Genomic DNA, 6,000 nt, shown 5'->3' on the forward strand with positions numbered 1-6,000 from the left:
GATGCCTTGATATGTGTGTTAAGTGATTTTAGGGATTACAGGGCAAGAATGGCTTAGAGGATGGAAAGGAAGCATGCAAAAGTGGAAGGAATACAAGAAGTTGAAGAAACTGCAAAGCTGTCAGCCTGACCCTCTCGCACTAAAACGATCATAACTTGAGCTACAGAGGTCCAAATGACGCAGTTCTACTTCTGTTGGAAAGCTAACATCCGGGGCTTTGATTTGATATATAATTTGTCATAGTGGCCGTACAGATAGGCGACGCGAACGCGTCATCCACGCGGACACGTCGCATCTGTGAAAATCAGCGTGGCAGAATTCGCAAACAGCGAATCCTGGGCTATTTCCAGCCCATATTCAAGCCCAGAAAACACGGATTAAAGGCTGCAAAGTGGAGGAATGAAAGGAACTTCAGATTAGGCTCTCATAATTCATAATTTTAGTTTTAGATGTAGTTTTTAGAGAGAGAGAGGTTCTCTCCTCTCTCTTAGGATTTAGGTAGGATTTTTAGAAATTAGGATTTAATTCGACTCTTCATCAGGTTCAATATTTCCTTTACTTTATATTTATCTCTTATCTTAGATACTTTAATACTTTTATTGGTATTTGATTTGTGTTGCCCAATTGGCTTATGAACTTTTCATGTTAGGATTATACATTATTGAGATGTTTTTAGATTTATGATTTCAATTTAGCTTTCCACCTTTTTGGTCTTGGTTAAGAAATCAGTAACTCAGGAGTTATCTTAGCTCAACATAATTGATAACTGTTATCTTTGCTAATTGAATTGAACTTCAATAATCCCAACATTTTCTTAGGAAATAAATAGGATTCGAAGGTCAAACTAATTAGTCCCTTGACTTTCCTTTGGTTTAGCAAAGGTTAACTAAGTGGAATTAAGATTCAACTTTTATTATTATTGATAAGAATAACTACGTCTGGACTTCCAATTTCTCATACCTTGCCAAAGGGTTTGCTTTACAGTATTTATTTATTTTAATTGTCATTTGAATTACTTGTCATACTTCTTACTTATTTCCAAAACCCCTAATTTTACCTTTTTCATAGCCAATAATAAGAACATACCTCCCTGTAATTCCTTGAGAAGATGACCGAGGTTTAAATACTCGGTTATCAATTTTAAAGCGGTTTGTTACTTGTGACAACCAAAACATTTGCACGAAGGGATTTCTGTTGGTTTAGAATCTATATCTACAACGCGACTATTTTTATAAAATTCTTTACTAGCAAAAATCCTAAGGTCAAAATGGCGCCGTTGCCGGGGAATTGCAAACGTGTGCCTTATTATTGGTTATTGTAAATATTTTTCAAAAAAAAAATTTCCTTTTTTTTGTTAGTTTTTGTTTTTATTATCTCTCACTACTATGAACTCTCACTCCTTTGGCTATGAGTCTGGGTATAATTATGTTGCAGGAAGAGGAGATTATAATGACAATATGCATCAAGGTTGGAACAATCAAAGATGGGAGGAGCCACAAGGATTTGATCAACCCTCATGGCAACAACCACCTCCAATGGACTATCAACAACCACCACCATATGCCTATGAACCCTCTCCTCAATATAATTTTGAACCACCATACTCACAAGCTCCTTTCCACCAAACACCTCCGTATGACCCTAATCCATATCCACCATACCAACCACCTTATGAGCCAAATGAACCATACAGAGAACCACCACCTCAATATACACCATCTCCTTATCATTATCAAAATGAACCCTCTTTTCCACCCCAAACCTCCATGGAAAAAGTATTTGCCGATTTAAACTCTACTATACAAGCTCTGGTCACCCAAATCGGACCACTGAATACCTTTAACAATCAACCCTCAAGCTCTAGTGCACTTCCTTTTCAACCATATAATGATCCACCCATTCCATCACCACCCATCCCATCACCACCATCTATGGAAGAGCACCCACATCCATCAATCCAAGAGCAAGATGATCCTAGTTATTGATGCCAGGGCATTTTGGCCAGTTTCACTGACCTTTTCTTCACTGTTTTTAAGGTAGTTTCATGCATTTTCTTAGGAAATAAGCTAGTTTTGGGTAGAATTTCACTTACTTCTTGATTCAAATATACATTGTGCACTTTACATGATTTCATGAGGATTTTGCATGAATTATATGATAAATTAGATGATGCATGATCCCATGATTAAGAGCAAGACTTTGATGCACTCTGTTTGTTTGATTTCAGGCAAAAAGAAGCAGAGAAGAGCCACGTTAGTGGCTACGTTAGTTACAATAACGTGGGCACTAACGTGGAAGGAAGGAAAGTTGGAACGTTAGTGGCATTAACTTTGAAGAAAGGAAATGGAGCCAACGTTAGTGACACTTAACATTATCACTAACGTTGGACCAAGCTCATAAGTGCCACGTTAGAGTCCACGTTAGCTTAGTTAACGTGGTCTCTAACGTTAAAAGGGGGAAGGACGCCAACGTTAGTGACATTCAACATTGTCACTAACGTTGGCCTAAGTGCAAAATGCAACGTTAACTCCCACGTTAACTTGGTTAACGTGGGAGCTAACGTAAGAGGCAAGGGTGGTCGACAACATTAGTGACACCCAACATTGTCACTAACGTTGAAAGCAACCACACAACCCCCAAGGAAGCCACGTTAACTTCCACGTTAACTTAGTTAACGTGGAAGCTAACGTGGATGAAAGAAGGTGATGGCCAACGTTAGTGACACTCAACATTGTCACTAACGTTGGAAGGAGCCACACAAGCCACAATGAGCCATGTTAACTCCCACGTTAACTAAACGTGGGCAAAAGTCCCACCTGGCAGCCTGACCATGCCTTCTTCAAACATGCATAACTTGAGCCACAAAGCTCCAAATGAGGTGATTCCAGTGGCATTGGAAAGTAGGATTCCAAAGCTTTCCAAGAATATATGGAACTACATGGTTGACACTAAAGTTGAGGGAGAAAACCTGCCCCGAAAGTGCAATGATGAACATGGTATCAACCTGATTTAAGGCCAACTGACCTCTTCACCTTCCAAGAAGTATAACTCGAGTTGTAGAGCTCCAAATGATGCGCTTCCAAAGGCATTGGAAAGTAGATATCCAAGGCCTTCCAAAAATATATAATAGTATGGGGTGGACACTAAGTTTGAGCTTCAAACACGGGAAATTGCTGGCGTTATTGAGACTCAACATTTTCATTAACGTTGGCGACCATGTGAGCGACCATGTCCAATTCAAAGGAGCATAACTTGAGCTACAGAGGTCCAATTGAGGTGATTCTTGTTGCGTTAGAAAGCTGACATTCAGAGCTTTCCAACGATATATAATACTCTATAGTGGGCATGAAATTGGAGCACAAACAAGAGGCATCTTTTAAGCCCCAAAAACACTAACTGGGCAGCAAGTGCAACGTTAGCCACAATAACTTTAGCACTAACGCCACACTTAGCGTTAGTGTGGCTAACTTTAGCTCTAACTTTAGCACCTAGACCTCAACCTGAATCACTTCTCTCTCAAGTCCACTTAAAAGCCCAAGCAAGCAAGCCCACAATTGTCAACCAATCAAGACTACAAGAAGCATCTAGAATAGGAATTTTCATTTAATTGTAATTTACTTTTAATTTCATTTTGTAATTGAGGAGAGCCTATATAAAGGCCTTAGTCTTTACATTGAAAGCATTCTGGAATGGGGGATTGACGAGGGGTCTTCGGACTTTCCCCCCTTCACACACCATCTTTGATTTTGATTTCTAGAGCTATGAACAATTAAACCCCTTTCATTGGGTTAGGGAGCTCTGTTGTAATTTGATGGATCAACACCAATTTTTTTCTTCTTCTTCTATATTTCCTTTTGATTTTACTTGAAAGCTTTCGATCTTCATCCAATTGGATAGTGATCTTGGAAAAGAAGCTATTCAAACATGGATCTCTTCGGATCCTTGAAAGAGGAATGAAGAGATTAGCTAGAAATGCTTTCTCATGCTGGACCAAATTGAGTGTGGATGGGTATGTGGCTATAACCCTCTAAGCATTTGATTTGGGAAGTGCATGTGGTATAATCAGTGACCACACTTCATCTCGTCTCATGAGCAATTGACCAAGGAATTGGCTATTGATCAAGATTTGAGAGATTGAATTGCAAGAAATTGTGATTCAATCACTTAAGATTGCCAAGGAGATCAATGAGTGCATTGATTGAGGAAGAGATGAAAATGAAATTGATCCGGAGAATGCAACATCTCCTAAGCCCAATGAACTCCCCATTTCTGATCTTACCCATTCTCTTTATTTTCTGCAATTTACTTTTATGAGCAATTCCCCTATTCCTATTTACAATTCTGCCATTTACTTTCAGTCATTTACTTTCTTGCCATTTTAATTTCTGCAATTATCAACTCTCTTCATGGATTCGCTCAACTAGATCATTCCTCTAATTAAAGTTGCTTGATCAATCAATTCCTGTGGGATTTGACCTCACTCTATTGTGAGTTTTTACTTGACGACAAATTCGGTACACTTGCCGAATGGGAATTTGTTGAGAGACAAGTTTTCCCCCGATCAAGTTTATGGCGCCGTTGCCGGGGATTGATTGTGCATCGACAATGATTAAATTAGAGGATCACTAGATTGAGTATTTTTATTTTTTTGCTTTAATTTTCTGTTTAAGTAATTTACTTTCTGTCTTAGTTAATTTCTTTCCTTCACCCTGTTTCTTAGTTTTTCTGTGTTATTTACAATTCAGTTCACTAACCTACTAACTGTTTGTGATATTGCCTCACTGGGAATTTCCTCATCTGTGACAATGGAGATTCCAATTTCTTTTGGTGATTATTGTTTGAGATAGAGCTTTCTGCAGGAAAGAAAGGAGCATCCATCATCTTTTGGTGATTATTGTTTGAGACAGAGCTTTCTCCAGGAAAGAAAGGAGCATCCATCATCTTTTGGTGATTATTGTTTGAGACAGAGCTTTCTGCAGGAAAAAAAGGAGCATCCATCATATTTTAGGCAATCAAATTTCATGGGAAACTCTCCACCACCCCAGAATGATTCACTTTACTATGCTCATGGTGGGTGGGAGTATCAAGAACATGAAATGGGGTACTTTCCAGAGCCACAAAATGATCCATATTTTGGTGAAATTGATCACTACTCAAGTTGTGGCTGGGAAGATCATAATCAAAGAGATTTCACTCATTCATACCCCATTCATCAAGAGCCATCACCTCTCAATTATATAACCTCACCTCCAAGTTTTACATGCCTAAATTCTTCATCACTTGATTATGCCTCAACACAAAGTCCATACAAGTCATCCCATCAATCACACAACTCATTTCACACCCCTCAGCACAACTTCACCACAACACATCCATGTCACCAAGATTATTCTCAACCTTCATACATAGAAATACATAGAAAACTCGTGGAAAGATACACACGACCCCAATCCTGGAAAGAAATCATCCTCAAGAAGATGAATGGGCCCTTAGAGCAGACAAGGGGGAACTTAGAACCATCAAACAGTGAGAATGAAGACCAATTTGTGGGTGAGGAAGTGGAAAAACAAGAACAAAAGATCCCTGTGTCAAGTGAAATTGCAATAAAAGATGAGGAACATGCAAACTCACTCCCAAAAGACACAATGCAACATCATGTAGAAGAAAGGGAGGAAGTCAATCAAGGGAGTCCACACTACTCCAATAAAACAGAGAGTTGCATAGAGGGTGAGTTCATTGAACCACCAATTCAAGAAGTTCTTGATGAAGATGTTGCTCCAACCCTCATACAACACCCAAGTACTGAAACTAAGGTGGTGAAGGCAATCAACATGAGCACTAAAAAGAGGATGGTGACCAAGAAAAGAAGGACAATATCCATGAAGAAGAAAAGGTCAACCAAAAGCCATCCCACCCCTACCCCATCAAGCAAGTTCACACAAGCTAACAACAGAAGAAGGCTTGCTGGAGAGAGGCACTCAAAACAAGGGGCATTAACTG

The sequence above is a fragment of the Arachis hypogaea genome, chromosome 5 (genome assembly GCF_003086295.3).
Source record: "Arachis hypogaea cultivar Tifrunner chromosome 5, arahy.Tifrunner.gnm2.J5K5, whole genome shotgun sequence".
NCBI classification, from domain to species: domain Eukaryota; kingdom Viridiplantae; phylum Streptophyta; class Magnoliopsida; order Fabales; family Fabaceae; genus Arachis; species Arachis hypogaea.